Consider the following 17,501-nt stretch of genomic DNA (forward strand, 5'->3'; position numbering starts at 1 on the left):
ATCTCAGTTACACTTCACTGAAGTAGCGTGTTTGTCTCAGATGTTTCCTCTGGATAAATAAAAACACATATCATAAGAGTTTAACCCTTATAATGCATTCGGTCTGTTTTAACCCAGAAGAGATATGTAAAATTTGTAAAAAAAAAAAAAAAAAAAAAAAAAAAAAAAAAAAACTCAAAATGCACATTGTTTTTATTTTTTACAATTATTTAAAAAAACGATATAACAATTTTTTTTTTTTTTTAAATGTCACGTTTCCTGTTCATTTTTAACCCAGGTATGCATGGAGTCCCATTAGGTTTCAAAAATACTTTTTGTTCATTTATTTATCAAGTTATATCAGTTAAATATATTTCTCCTTTTCTCCACATCTCATACCCTTTGGGACTGAATTTTGTTACGACAAATATGTGTGTCGTACTGATGAACACTTGCAGGAAGTGTTTTTCTTCTGAACGTGAACGTTTAAGAAAGTCAAATAAATGTGTTTCATTTGAAATCCTTTTAGAGAAGTAAATATGTAGGTTTCATACATTTGGACTGCTTCTAAGCAATCACGAGTTACAAATTCAATAATTAAATTCCATTCATTCCAATGGGGTTAATACTAGATTATATGTTCTTAGAAATTGCATACAATCATATAATGAATTTTTTTGTTTTTTTCTCAATATTGATACAATTTATGTATATTTTGCATCAAAGTTTTTTTTTTTTTTTGGTGTGGTTCATGTCTAGTTTTTAATTTCAAAGAATTTCTCTTAAAAAAAAAGGTGGAGGGGGGGGGGTAAATGCAGTAATAACATGGAAACATTAAAAACTTGTTTTCACATTCACTCATTAATGAGAAGTTGCTGATCAGATACAGTAAGGTTTTAACTGAAAAATATTAATTTATGTCAAACAGACCTAGAATGAGAAAACAGTATATCGGTTCTGAATGCATTATGAGTGTTAAAAACGAACATGGCTAGCCAATCATAGTGGCACAGCTTCCTCCTCAAACACTTTCTGCTCTTTCCACAGTCTGGAGATACAGGAACTGAAGATCAGCTTCTTTCACTTCACGTCCGTCTTCAGCCTGCGGTTTGGAGCGTGTGTGCCGATCTCACCGCCTGTTATATAAGATTATGAAACACATTATGTAAAACACATGACAGGATCGATCTACAGACCTCTGCCACATAAACCTCACTGGAACAGGACTGAAGATGTCAAAACCACTGCTACTTCAATACCAGTAACACCAGGAAGAGCAGAAAGTCAGCGATTTGATTTAATTTGCCTTTATTTAGTTTAATATACAACTTGAAGTTGGTTCAATACAGTGTTAATTTAGTATCACTGAGATACCATCAGTTTTAATTCATATTTTGGATGTTTTTTATTTTATATAGCACTTTACACAATACAGAAGTTTAAAGTTTTCAGGGTTTTTTTGTGTGCGTGTTTTTGTCAGTCTTAGCAGTTTTTTAGTTTTTTTGTTAATTTAGTTTATAATGTTTTAATATGTTAAATTTTTAATTTTTTACTTTGGGAATTGGTTTTTTATTTTTTTTTTTTGTGTTTTAGTTCATTTTAGTTTTATTTCAAGTGACACGTTTTGTCAATGGTTTTCCTCTCAGTTTTCGTTAACTTATATAACCCTGGCTCAACAGCATATACACTTAGATTACCCTGGAGTCTGATTTGCACTTGATCTAAGAGACCTTCTGTCTTCTGTGGAACATAAAACAAGACATTTCGAAGAACCAAACAACACTGGACCCTTTGACTTTCATTTTATGGATGTTTTATGGTGTTTTTTGTCCATAAAACGAAAGTCAAAGGAGTCCGGTGCTGTTTGTTTCTTCGAAATGTCTTGTTTTTATGTTCCACAGAAGACAAAAAGATGTTTGGAACGACATGAGAGTAAACAAATGATGACAGAATGATCATTTTTGGGTGAACTGTCCCTTTAAATTCAGCATGTATGAAATATCATCTAAAGGCCGTTTCCTGAAGAACACTTCCTGAAGCGTGCTCTGAGAGTTATTTTGGGTTGAATTGGGAATGGTGCCCTCGATGAACACACAAAGGTTACGCAAGCAACCAAAATAACCCCGGACTGAGGGTTTGTACAAACCTACCCCTCGTTCTGGAGCTGGAGAACGCACAGGAACGGCCTGCGCTCGATCACGAGAGGCCAGAGACGAAGAGGAAACGCAGCGAGACCTTCAGTTTCACAGTCACGCTGAGCAAAGCTGGCCAAGACTTCTCATGTTCTCCATTACAGCAGGAGAAACAGAGCTCTGCAAACCTCGAGTTCCTCAAAGCGCTCGGTCATGTGCTGCCCCTCAAATGAGGAAGTCTCAGATGATTCTGATGATAAAGCTCGGCCTGTGCCAAAGATCTGCCAGATGAGATCAGAGACACAAACACAACCAGTTCCTGCTCTCACTGGACTTTCCTGATAAACCGGCTACGAGCAACACATAACGACGACTCCAACCGTGTGCAACATCACGTCTAGAGAAGAGCCTCAGAGAGCTTTTAGAAATCTATGAATTTAAAGAGTTTGGCTTCAGAGGGTCTTAAAATAATCTTTCTCAGAAGGAAAATACATTTTATATGCACACACGTCCGGTTTAAACTCTTATTGATTTGATCAAAAATACAGTAAAATCAGGTAAATTGTGAAATATTATTTCAATTTAAAACAGCTGTTTTCTGTGTGAATCTCTGTTAAAGTGTAATTTATTTCTGTGATGTGCAGCTGTATTTTCAGCATCATTACTCCAGTCTTCAGTGTCACATGATCTTCAGAAATCATTCTAATATGATAACATGATTATCGTATTTTTGTGTAAACTTTTGTAGTGATAAACTACAAAAAGTTTGGAGTAATATTAAAGATTAAGATTATTTTCAACATTGATAATAATCAGAAATGTTTCTTGAGCAGCAGATCATCATATTATTATGATTTCTGAAGATCATGTGACACTGAAGACTGGAGTAATGATGCTGAAAATACAGCTGCACATCACAGAAATAAAATTACACTTTAACAGAGATTCACACAGAAAACAGCTGTTTTAAATTGTAATAATATTTAACAATTTTTACTGTAATTTTGAACAAATAAATGCAGCCTTGCGGAGCAGAAGAGACTAAATCATTAAAAAAAAAAATCTGTGTCCAAACATACAGATAATACAACAAGAAAAAAAATCTGTGTTTTCAAACAGATGCAAAGAACACAGAAATAAAAAAAACTAAACGATCAAAAACATCCAAACATGAATCATCACGACTGCTTCACATCACATCGACGTTCACATCAACAGATGGGAGATCTTCTGGAGTGATGTGCTCATAATCTTCTTCCTCCATCCAAATCATTGGCTTTTATGTTTCAAAGCAAATCCCTTCCAGGAAGCATATGGCAGCAGAAATAGGTCAGCCATTAACGAACCAACATGAAGCTTCTGAGACGCATCCAGCACAAGCCCTTCCCAAGAGTCCAGTTAAGACCCGCTAACCCCTTCTGCAAAAACACTCTATCCTTTATAAAACACATAGTAATAGACTGATATATCAGCAACATCACACAAGAAACAGAAAACAGAACAATTATTATACTGCTTTTATACAACAGCTCTGGAGTAACTTACACTTTAGACATGTTATTGAGTTACTTTGTCTCACTTCTCTATGAATCAGTGTTGTTGAATCATATGAAGGCATATGAGTCCCTCGTTTTATTTTCTGAATTAATCAGTTTTGAACAAATCGATTAAATGAATGATTCAGTGACTCAAAAGACAGCTGCTTGTTTCTTTTCTGAAAGAATCAGTACCTAACAAATCATTTTAATGGTCATTCAACAACTTATTCATAATGACTGCCACTTGTTTTATTTCTCTGAATGAATCAGTGTTTTGAACAAATCGATTTATTGGATGATTCAATGACTCATGTATAAAACTAGCCAATTGTTTATTTTCTGAAAAAATCCCAGTGAACGAATTGTTTGAATAAATGATTCAATGACTCACTCGAAAAGACAGACACTTGTTTAGTTTCCAAATTAAGTGTTTATGAGCAAATGGTTTGAATGATTCAATGACTCACTCGTAAAGACGGTCACTTGTTTCTTTTTTTTGAAAGAATTGTTGCTAAACAAATCATTTTAATGAGTCATTCAACAACCTATTCATAATGACAGCCACTTGTTTTATTTCTCTGAATGAATCAGTGTTTTGAACAAATTGATTTATTGAATGATTCAATGACTCATGTATAAAATTAGCCAATTGTTTATTTTCTGAAAGAATCCCAGTGAACAAATTGTTTGAATAAATGATTCATTGACTCACTCATAAAGAAAGCCACTTGTTTAGTTTCCGAATTAAGTGTTTATGAGCAAATTGTTTGAATGATTCAATGACTCACTCATAAATACAGCCACTTGTTTCTTTTTTTTGAAAGAATCAGTAAAGTCGAACAAATCAATTGAATGAATGATTCAATGACTCACTCAAAGAGTCTCACTTATTGCTGAAAGAATCAGTGTTTTGAATGACTGAAAGATTTAAAGAGTTACTGACGTAATGTGACCTGCAGAAAGACTTGATGAACTATTTGTTGCACATTTCTGTATTTGATATCATTTCACAAAACAACCAGTTGCTTCAAAAACTTGACTAACATAAAAATATTGTTTTTTGAAAATGATTTGAGCAAACGAAGTTCAATTTATGAGCACTATTGTGACATTTTTTCATCCAGGGCTGCGTTTGCAAAAAGCCACTGCCACCAATGGTTTCTACGATCAACATAGCTGACGATGTTTTTGAGGAACGCAGCCCAGAAATTTGCTAAACATGCAGTCTTAACCTTTCATCTTAAAGGGTTCTTCAGCTCAAAGAAGCAACTCTACCACTGAACATGACTTCAGAACTGCTAAACGGAGCTGCACATGCTGCTGTTCATCTTTCACACCATTACTGAGTTGGTTTGCGTGAGATCCGCTGTTCTCTGGTGAAGATCGTTCAAGTCTGTACTGTAGTTGCAACAGAAACCACCTGACAGCACTTAGCTCTTGCTCAACTCATCAAGAAGAGCAAACATCATCAAATCCACAGCTATTCTTTTCACAAAACAGAAAATAAATCTTAGGAAACACAACTCTATAAAACAGTCTACAAAAGCACCTCAAGAATCTATGAAGTTAAAAAGTTTGGTTTCACAGGGTCATAAAAATGGAAATGGAATTTTATTTCTTATAAAACATCCAGCATAAGGTTCAAAATCCCAAATGTTATTATCTATGAATAATAATAAAAAAAGAGAATATATTTTTTGATGTTTCTGTCTTTTTAGTTGTTGTGGGTTCCACATATTACTATAATTAATAATTATTATGATGTTTGTGGGTCAAACGGACTGGTTTTAATGCAATAAAAAAAAGCACTTTTTTTTTTTTTTTACATTTTCTAATTTTATCTAATACTTATAAAAATATTGATATTGAATATCAATATTAATATAAAATAAATTTAGTTTGTACTATGTTGGTTGGCCTTTTTGCAGTGTATCTGCGGGCTGTTTTAAATTCCCAGTGAACAGGACTCCAAAAACCAGGACGTCTGGTTACCCTTCACTCTTAAAAATAAAGGTTTTTTACTGGTGTCAATGGTTCCATAAAAGACATTTAACATCCACAAGATCTTTGCATTGCATAAAAGGTTCATCATAGTGGAAAAAGCTTCTTCAGATCATTAAAATGATCTTCACACTAATTATAAAAAAAATTAACGGTTCTTCTATGGGATCACTGCAAAAGTCAACCCTTCTGTAAGCTTTCTTCCTCATCTGAGTGCAGAAGCAGACAGCAGGATCAGTGATGTTCAGCTGAAGCTTCTGAGAAACGCTGCGGTTGAAGAGTCACCTCGCTCCACTGATCTCCAGCATCAGCGCCAGCGACTCCATTTCACAGCTGACACTGGTCATACACCATTTTGTGATCCTCAAGGCAACGGCTGCAGATCTTCCTGACTCTTCAAACCCTGCTGGCCTTTTCTCCAGAGACCGACACGTGCGTCACACGAGAACCAACACTCTCTCGTGCTGCGAAAGCAAAACTAACAGCAGCCGAAAACACAGATCTGTCCCCTGAAACAAACGTCTGAAAACATCTGGACTCAAACACTTCTCCTCCACTCATCTGAGCTGCTGTGATGCATAGAGTCAGTTTATTTTAGGAGAAACATCTGAGACGTTTGAGTTGATACTGAAATGAAACACCATTACGACTCGAGCAAAATTTGAGCAGTTAAATATCTTTGAACGCCTTCAAAACATCACAAAAATAATTCAAGCACTACACTGAAAAACAACTGAGTGTAGGATTTAAAGAATTTTCACTGTGAAACTGCTAGTAAAGTTTCATAAAGAAACAAATAAGTAGAAAGACTGTTTCTTGTTAAACATACTCCGATAATCTTTGAAACATCATTTTCTAGAATGCAGTCAGATTTGCACACACGTGATCGACACGCTTTACGTAAATCCACACTGTGTGTTTGATATCTACGCAATAAATGTCTTGCAATTAAAAATGCTACTTTACATTCATAATCAAAATCTAGCACACAATCTCAGCTCTGCATTATTGAAAAAGACATATCTCATCCTCACTGAGCTTCAGTAATTGCCGGCCTCAGGCGTGGGAATGTTTTATCTAATGATGATGGATGAAACTCTCGGAGATCCTCCACTCAACAAGGTCACGCTTTCCACAAGCACTTTAACACCCATCGCCAAAAACGTAAAGATGTCTGATTTGTGCAACGTATATTCTGCACCCAAAAATGCGGTCATCATTTGCTCAGCCCCATGTCAAAGCCAAGGACTCAAATCTCATTTCTGCATCTTACGAGAAACACATCTACTAGTGGCACACTGCATCATTTGACATCAAGCACAATGTGTCTTTCACATCAAAAATACATGAAAACACATGAGATTGGAGAGCCGTCATGGTGGAGACTTTCAAACCTTTATGAGTTTCTTTCTTCAGTGGAGCACAAAATAAGATATTTTGAAGAATATTTCAATTGTTTTTGATCATGCAATGAAAGTCAATGGGGTCCAAAACAACACTGACTTTTTTTTAATAAAAACAAAAAAACACTTTTGAAAATATCTTCTTTTGTGTTCCACTGGAGAAAAATCACACGTTTGAACAACGAGGGAAAATAAATGAAGACAGAATGATCATTTTTGGGTGAACGATCACCTGGGTTTCTGCAGGTTTTATGAAGAGAAATTTAAGACCTTTTTAAGACCAATTAAAGAAAATGTTCTCTAAATGTAAACGTCTACACACGGAGTTATATTAGCAATATTTATTATTTTGTAAATTGATGTTAAAACTATATTTATTTTTGGTTTATGATTTAGTTTTATATGTAGAAATAAAAAATGTAAAATAGATATATATATATATATTTTTTTTTTTTTTCTTTTTTTTTTGAATGAGGTTTTATGTCTAATTTTAGCTTTCAATTTCACAGAAAATCAGAACAAAACAGAAATGTTTTCACAGAAAACTAAACCTGAACAACTGGTCTGCACATTGTAAATGACACTACACTATACTATACTACAATGTACTGTACTATACTATACTATAATGTACTATACTACACTATAACATACTGCACTATATTATAACACTCCACTGCACTATACTATAATATACTGCACTATACTACACTATACTATAACATACTGCACTTTACTACACTATATTATAACATACTGCACTATAATACACTACAACTTACTGCACTATATATTATAACATACTCCACTGCACTATACTACACTATACTATAACATACTGCACTTTACTACACTATAACATACTCCACTGCACTATACTATAGTATACTACACTTTACTACACTATACTATAACATACTGCACTATATTATAACATACTCCACTGCACTATACTACACTATACTATAATATACTGCACTTTACTACACTATAACTTACTGCACTATATTATAACATACTCCACTGCACTATACTACACTATAATATAATTATTATGCACTTTTATTGAATTTTATTTAACTTTATCATATTCAATTTAATTATATTTAATATAATATACTGCACTATACTACTTTTTTTGCATTATTGACACACTATTTTTCTAATTAATGCTGTACTGTTTTGTTAAAAGCGCTATATAAATAAAGGTGACTTGACTACACTATACTATAACATAATACTACACTAAACTATACTACAGTGCACCACACTACACAATACTACAATGCACTATTACACTAATCTACACTATACTACACTTCACCACACTAAACTATACAACACAATACTATACTGCACTATATTACACTACTCTGCACTGTACTAAACTTCACTTCACAACACTACACTACTGTATACTACTGCACTAAACAAACTCAGAGGGTCAAGCTGCCAAGATGCTACAAATAGTGTTATTAAACAAAGTTACTGTACAAATGTTCATGCTTCAGCATCCAATGAGGCCATCAGAGCTTTGGGAGCGACTGTAAGAGGAAAAGAATGAAACGCTCAGGACCAAAACACTGGAAAATAACCAGGAAGCATTTTCCCTCAGGAAACCTTCAGTTCCAATTCTGCTGTTCTCTTTCTGTCTTTGGCCTGATTTGGGCCGTTTTTTATCAAGCCAATGAGAGTTACCATCAAACCGCATAGAACATCAAAGCTTGAAGATCCGCTCGACCAAAGACAAGAGCTGTTCCTCCGTTTGGATCTCCTAATGAAGGACTATTCCCCGCTGGAGGACAGCAAGAGCCTGGGAGGTTTCAGAGCGAATACTGCTTTGACTAAAAATCATGTGTTTACAAAAGAAACAGCCTCGTCTGAAAGGTCCACTTCCATCTGTGCTTGAGCTTTGAGTCATCTGCAGCACAGCATCATCTTAAACAGCCGTACAGCATCATGGCAGAAGACCTGAATGTGTCACCAGAATCATTTCCACAAAGACAAGAACACGTCTGAGAAATCTTCACATTCAGTTTGTCTTGCAAATAAATAAAGTCCTTTGTAACCAATATTTTGTGAAGAAGAAAAAAAAACGTATTTAGATGGACACAGTGCTTGTTATCAGGATGACTATTTCATACTGAAACATGTTTTTATTTTCATTATTTCATACTGAAACAAGAGTTTTATTCAGCAAGGAAGCATTAAATTGCTCAAAAGTGTCACTAACAATATTTATAATGTTACAGACAATTTCTATTTCAAATAAATGCTGTTCTTTTGAACTTTCTATTCATCTGTGAATCCTGAAAAATAAAATGCATCAGAGTTTCCAAAATAATATTGTGCAACACAACTGTTCTCAACATCGATAATAATCAGAAATAATCAGAAATGGGTAATGATGCTGAAAATTCAGCTGCGCATCACAGAAATAAATTACAGTTTAACAGATATTCACATAGAAAACTGTTATTTTACTTTATAATAATATTTCGCTGTTTTACTGTATATTTAATCAAATAAATGCAGCCTTGAGAGCAGAAGTGTTATATCTGTATTGCTGGAATCGGACACCACAGCCTTTCAAGCAGATCATTTTGTCTTCTGTTTGTGTTGAAAATGCAGTAGAGGAAGTACAGGAAGAGTACAGGAAGAACCAGTTACTAACCTGAAGAAGCAACACTGTTGATGATCCTGCATGTCAACTAATGACATTAACAATATCTAAAGAGCAAATTACACAGGTACTGAGACTTCTATGAAGTTTCTGAGGCTTATTTTACACAAAACCTGCACTATAATACTTGTGGATAATAAATTGTATGATCAGATGAAGCCAATCACTGGTCAATAGTTTCTTAGGAACAAGCATCCTTCATAAAGTTCTACCCATCTTCTGTCATATTTTGTGTGATCTGATCATGATCTGCACAGAATTATGAAGCTTCTCCTCTAAAACGTGGAGAAAATGCTTGAAAACCCAACAGTAGGCTGCATAATACCATGAACGTTCATGTAAAGAGAAACCAGAATCAGAACATGAACCATGACCGTGGAGCTGAAGGATCTCAAACAGACAGACTCCAAAAACTCACATCTATAAATAGCAACACAACATGCCAATGTCCCGCGTCCACATTCACTCCAGTGAGTCCATCCGTCTCAGTTCGAGCCCAAACCAAACTCTCTTGTAGTCACATGTCAGAAAGACGAGCGATCCATTAATATTAACTCACCGACGAGAGCTTTCTTCCTTCCAAAGCCTTTCAATATTTAATCAGACTTGGACACCGGCACCTTCCAGCCGAGCGGATCTGCGACAACACCGCCGCTGTTCGCTCTCAAAGGACGCCTTGTCCTGCCTCTGTGCTCGGCCTCTATAGGAACAGAGCCGTCTACAGAACGCTGAATGTTTCCAGACACATCTGCAGAAGCACAGAGCCGCAGACACTGCTGGATCGTCAGACTCCAAGAGAGAACACAACTCACTGCAAACGTCCATATCATGATCCGAAACAGCGATCCTCAACCCTTTTGACTTCAAGGCCCTCCATAAATATTATAACTTTACGTTATCTGAACAGAAATCATTCTAATATGCAGATCTGATACATTTCTGAGTATTATCAATGTTGAAAACAGCTTCATATTTGTGTGGAAACCGTGATACATTTTATTTTTCAGAATTCACAGATGAACACAAAGTTCAAAAGAACAGCATTTATTTGATCTTCTGTAACATCAGAATGGTCTTTACTGTAACTTTTGATAGATTTAATGCATCCTTCATGAATAAAAGTAATCTTTTATTTAAAAAAATAAATAAAAATTCGAACTTACCCCAACCATCACAGTTTCTGCAAAAATACTGGGCAGCACAACTGTATATTACATTTACAGACATTATATATATATATTTATATATTGATATGTTAATCAAAATAATTTCAGCTCATCTTGTGGATGTCACAGTGAGAACCTAGTAATAAAACTCCTCTCATTATCATACAAGACCCTTTTCTTCAAAACAACGTCATGATGACACCCAAACTAGAACAGGAACTGTGTCTGGATGAGCAGGTTTGTAAGTTTCTCACAGACTGTTAAATCACGCCAGATCAGCTCCGTCTCCACAGAGGAGAGAAAAGTTCATCTTGTGGTCTCAGAGTCTCGAGCCGTGTGAATGAGACACATGTTTGAGACACAAATAAAGGAGGTGTTCTGGACGAGAGATCAGACTGATCTGTGGTCTGAGGAGCCAGCAGAACGGAGACGGCCACATCTTACTCAAGGATCAAGACTTCCGCACAAACACACATCGAGGACTGAAAACACTCGTGCGAGGAAATACTGGACCTACAGTGTGATCACATCTGAACCACATAAAGAGGATCGAATTAAAAACATGACATAAGTATTTTACAGCTTTTGGGATCCAACAATCTACGAGCAAGAAAAGTGTGAAATGAATGAGGAAAACACTGTGGATGAGCCCGAAGACGACTGCACAAATCTTCAGCAGTTTAACATTTGAAAATGATTTTTAAAAATCATTATTCATTATTAATAAAAATGATTAGAATTGTAATTTTACACTTGTAATGTAAAATAACACAATTTTGTTCAAAATGGTTAAATGTTTGAAAATTATAAAAAAAAAAACATTCATTAATAAAAATAATTAGAATTGTAATTTTACACATAATGTAAAAATTTACTATTATTATTATTGCATTCTTTTTTTAAATACTGAAATTGTTTAATATCTTTTATTTGGTAATTACCAGTAATAATAATAATAATAATATATTAATTGTTTTTTTGTAATAATAATAATAATAATACAATTATTATTATTATTATTATTTTATTCATACAATTGTATGTGAAATGTATGAATTGAAAATTTTGTTTTTAAATTGTATTGAACAATTTTTTATTTTAATTTCGATTTTCTCCCCAAATCATGCAACCATAAAATACAGACAATTCTTAAGTGTTCACAAGGTTTCTAGTGTGACTGTATCATGTATTTTATGTATAATTCAGTGAATTCATAATGAATATTAGTGTAGTGCGTTTGGACCAAAAATCTGTATCACCTTTTATTTTTAACAGTTTTGCGGTTTAGTTAGTTATTTTCCCCATGACATGCATTTATATGAATCAATGCATGAAACAGTTGCATTTTAATCAAGATTCGAACAAACATGCAACACGCAGTTCTTGATGTGAACTGGATCATATAAATTTCAACATCTGAAGCAAAAACAGAATGGTCTGACCTTAGCTTTGTGAAATTATGCTACATGAAACTTCACTCTCTGACAGCAGGTGGCGCTCATGGAACGGCAGATTTCCTCGGTTCCCTTAAAATACTACATTAATATGCATTATGTGAGGGTAAGATGAAAAGAAAATACCATGTAAAGTTTTCTGAAGACAGTCATTGCTCTCATGTAAACTCCACCAATACACTGTTTAGGATTTTCTTTCGACGCGGTCTACGTTCATACCATGTACGTAATTCATACCGGTTTACTATTATACCACACAGCACTAATGGACACAAAGATAATCAGACAAGTGTTTGTTTGAATATTGTGCTTTAAACTGTTAGACTACTGGAATTTCAATTAAAACACACAAAGTGTGCAGCACAACTAATCATGACCCAAACCAGGTCACGTAAATAAACGCAGCACACAGGCTCGGTCTCTACTGTCCACCAGAAGGTTATATAACTTATGGCTTCTTTAGATAAGAGAGAAAGCGCTGCTCTCGGATGTGTGTGTGAGACTCCAGAAACCAATGCATCACGTCAAGAAAGCGTCCACTGGACCATTTCAATTGGCTTTTGTGTGTCTCACTGAGGAACAACTCTGAACTCCAGCGCTTCTGTGAGTTTCTGCCTCCTTCAGTGGCCTCATCCGACTGAAAGGTCCATTTTGTAGCTCAGATCACTCGACCATCAAAATGGAAGCCCTTTGGCTGCCTGGAACGAGCAGCGTGCTTAAAAACAATCTGAAACGCAGCACGCTTCTGTAGGAAAGCACTCGAATCACATGCATCTCCTGACTAAAGCCTGCAATCAGTCAAAGACCTCGACGTGGATTTCAGGAGAGACCAAGCTGATGTCACCATCTTCTCCTGAGCCCTTTTATCAAGTCCGTGTGGACAATGAGAGTCATTACGGTGACCTGAAGAAAGCAGAGCGTGGTCTGGAGCCACGGGACGCTCCTCCACATCGCCCACCTTATTAATAACACAAGCAGCCTTCGACATTCAAAATTATTCAAATGAAATCACCACATTACTCCGTGCACACAAACATCCGTGGCCTGGAAAACCTCCGTAGGATCAGAGTTCAACCTCATTCATCTGCTTCATCTGACTCGCAGAAATCCATCAATGAATATATCAATGATTAGAGACTGAAATCACTCTGTTGTCAAGCTTTTCAACTCAATGAAAGGAAGAAATTAAGACAACCATTATTAATATCAAATACAGTTTTACAGCTGTAATGTAATATAAAATTATTAGTAGTTTTAGTATCACTAAATTCCATTTACGGTTTAATGTTTTATTTTTTAATACAATTTAATAATTTAAAATAATATTACCACTAATAATAGCAATGATCATCATCATAATTTATTATTATTATTATTTTATAGCCACATAATTATAAATCACACACACACACAAAAATTGCAGTTTAAATTGCAATCACATTTGTTACTGAAAATGTATTTATTTATTTTTAAATTTGATTCGCAGCCCTAAAATCAGTAACGAAAATAATTAACAAGCTAGGGTTGCAAAGGGGTGGAAAAATTCTGGGAAATTTACGGATACTTTCCAAAAATCCCTGGAATATTCCAAAAAAATCCTGGAAAGTTTCTAAAATTTCCAGAATGTTTCCGAAATTTACTGGAAAATTTCCACCTTTTTGCAACCCTATTAACTACCAACATGATAAAACAATAATATACACCAGTGAAACTTCACAAATCTTAATACCAACATCACAGCTAAAACTAGCAAGACTAGTCAATAATAAAATAACTCTAAAACTCACGACTTCATTTGACCGTGTGCTCCAAACTTTGGGTTTCTGAAACTATACTCCATTTAAATAAGTGTGCACCAGAAAGATTCGTCTGAAGTTCTTCACGATTAGTTTATTGCTTAGATTTAAATATATATTTGCTTATCATGTAAAGCATAGCTTACACAGATACATTTACTACAGCCTTCGATTTGTACATTGTTTGGATGACAAAACTAGGAATGATGTGTTTGTGGAAAAAAGAAAATCAGTGAAGAAATAATCACCGGTTAGTTGCAGCTGTACGGATGAACGTCTAAATCAGCTTCTGCAAACTAGTTTGTCTAAATGACTCAATAAACATTAGTAAAGCAATAAAGCACTCCATCCATAGTCAAGATCATAATGCACACCTGGAAAATAACACAGTCGCCGCTTCAGTACAAAACACTCACGAACAGCAGCTCTATCCTGCTTTAAATGTGAAATTAAGTCAAGAGGTTCTGTTCTGAATCCTAGTGAGCTTCCTGCTGTCATACACACACGATGAACTCAACTCACAGTCAATGCCGCAATACTATAATAAACCAACACACTAACACTCCAGGTTTCTTCTTTAATTGAGGAGCTGAATAGACACGATTGCTTTAAAACTATACACACTGTGTTTACTCTGTTAACTTCACCCTCACTGGATTATCATTAAAAATAGATGAAGCATGTGTGTCCATTCATTGGTTTTCTGTGTTCAACATGACAGAGAGACAATAAAAGATGTGCGATAAGCCTCACCGAGAGCCATAAACAGATCTAACACATAAATCCAAACCTATGTGCATCTACAATCATCTACGGCCAAAAATACTACAATAACACCAGTCACTGCTCAGCAGACAGACAGTAAATGCTCTCTCTCTTTTGTGGACTATTTCACTGAAAACGAACCAGAAGTTAGCTTCTCCAGCGAGAGGAACGGACTGGATCTTCATGAAAAGTGGGTCAGCGGTGAGCTTGAACCATGAGCCATCGCTGCGTGCTCAACAGTTGCATAAGACGGCTTTTAGCTTTTCCAGGTCAGACGCTCGGCCAGATCAAAGTCATTACTGCGAACTACAGACATACACAAAACACATCGAAGAATGATTCGGAAGATCTAAACATCACACACACACACGAATCCATAAAACACTACATGCTTTTTGTTTTATTCAACCAGCACAAAGAATGATCTCACAGCTTCAATAAACCCAGAAGAAGCTGCTTAGAAACAGAAGACAGCAGCAGGCCCTTAAAAACAGCCAGTAACCTTCATGTGAGAGAACCTGTTTGCCCTGACATGGGAGACGTGCCACCATTTTGAGTTCCTCTGGCCTGCGTCTGTCGCATTGAGAGTGTGTGTGTGTGTGTGTGTGTATTTTTGTGTCTTTGTCAGCGGGATTTCACAGTGGCCAGAGCGATTGCAGAAGGACACACACACACACACACACACAGAGCCAATGGAGAAACAACCGCCTTTCCACCAAAAAGCTTTGATGGTGTGCAACACTAGACATGTCACAATCACACACGCATGTCAGCTTACTGAACTACAGCCAGAGCAGTGCACCAATATTCACTTTCACTTCCAAGCAGAAGCTTCACATTCGCTCCCAAACCACACACAGGTGCATAATAGTTCAGCGTTTGAAGTTCAGAGACGCACATCCACAATATTCCACCTGCACTAAAATGAAATAAACTTCGTTTCTGAGGCACTGAGGTCTTCTACAGAGCAGAGGAGCGTCTGTAGGCCACTGTAGAACATTACAGACCAGCACGAGCACGCTAAACTCATCACTGTAGTCCAAAAACAGCAGCACTAAAACCCCAAAGCATGCGTGTTATTAAAAACACCGCAGGGGAACTTCGCGCAGACTCGCGTGGATCAAGTTAACAGAGTGGGGGGAAAAAAGTGCAAACGAGCATGAAATGTGTGAGCAGACGCGCGTCCAGCTCCATGCAGAGGCCAGTGGCAGCAGGAGAAAGTCAACCTTTGTTCTCCAGACTCCAGCGAGACTCCATTTTTGTCTGGAGGAGCCCTCGGTGTCATTCTACACCTGCGGCGACAAACACCTGGAGCCCGTCGCGCAAAACAACAACGACGCTGTTTTCACGCCGCCACATCGAAAGGCTCCGGACGCGTCTGCACGCGCCGCGTCGCGTCCGAGCGACTAATGGACGCGGAGCTCCGAATCCGCGCAATGGCTTCCAGCGCGGCGGAACATTTCGCATTCCGTCCCTCGAATGCGCTCGCCCCGCGACGCTCCTTCCAGTGGAGGAAAACACGCAGCGGACGCGAGGAGACGCTCCAGCAACGCGTCACTTGACGAGCTCCGAGGTGCCCGTTTTTTGGAGGCTCGGCTCGGTTCGGGCTCCTCTCGGGTCACCGCGGCCGCTCCTGGGAAGCATGAAAAGCGCTTTTCCAGGTCATTCCCAACGCGCTTCTCCACGGATCCCGAGCTCGAGCGCGTTATCATGGAGCGTCAAGAGCGAGGCGAGATGAGGACGACTGAGAAACCGAATACTCACGGCTGGATCCTGGATCTTCTGCGAACTTGTTCCCGGTCTAGAGCAGCAGGATGTTCGCCATCTTCCCTCTCGCGTCTCCTTCTTCTTCTCCTCCTTCTTCTTCTTCTTCTTCAGAACGGCAGCTGCAGATGACCTGAGCTCCGGCTGTCTCTGAATAATGAGCAGCCTCAGAGACAAGGAAGACAATCTGCTAAGCAGGCAACACAAAGAAGTTTTGGAGTCTAGCAAGCACCAGAGGGTGCACAAGAGTTTGCGATGAGACAGTGAGACAGGAGGAAGGTCCACAGAGCCTCTCATGACTCCAGCAGCAGTGGAGCTCAAACATGGAGCCCCTCACGGCGCTTATGACACGTTATGATGAGCCATACGATGAGGACGCGTCATTACAGACCGCCGCGCTCGCGTCAGCTGCCACAGAGACGCATATCTCCAGCGCGCGTTTCTTATGTTCTCCGGCACCGCGTCAGGAACCCTTTTATTGGGTTTCAAGTGTGTGAAGCTCATTATCCAGCACAGTGTAAACACCACAGTCACGTGATGTCATTGCATGAATCTCGTGTTTGTTTAGATGTTGTTGATTTCATCTGAACCTGGCGTGCACCGTTCGTTCTGATGTGAACTCCATCCATCATCTATTATCTTAGAAGAAAAATGTTAAAGTTTATGGAGCGTTATTGTAACATACATTGTAACAACATTGTAACAATGTTCTCAGAACGTCCTCGTGATGTTACTTGTACTTGAACGTTCTCATAATGGAGAAAGAAAGTTCTTATAACAACAAGAAATCAGATATTTTAATGTTTTTAGAATATTAAAT

At 37.1% G+C, this 17,501-nt stretch overlaps 1 protein-coding gene across 1 annotated transcript in view; it reads right to left on the bottom strand.

Moving 5' to 3' along the window:
• The window catches only part of LOC109085265 (zinc finger protein 462-like), a 45,356-nt gene extending 28,160 nt beyond the window's left edge, over positions 1 to 17,196 (bottom strand). The window contains exon 1 of the mRNA XM_042778487.1: positions 16,682 to 17,196. The gene's annotated coding sequence lies outside the window, so the exon portion shown is untranslated. The remainder of the gene's footprint in view (positions 1 to 16,681) is intronic.
• Positions 17,197 to 17,501: the final 305 nt, after the last annotated feature.

This window comes from Cyprinus carpio, chromosome A21 (genome assembly GCF_018340385.1).
Source record: "Cyprinus carpio isolate SPL01 chromosome A21, ASM1834038v1, whole genome shotgun sequence".
Classification (NCBI taxonomy): domain Eukaryota; kingdom Metazoa; phylum Chordata; class Actinopteri; order Cypriniformes; family Cyprinidae; genus Cyprinus; species Cyprinus carpio.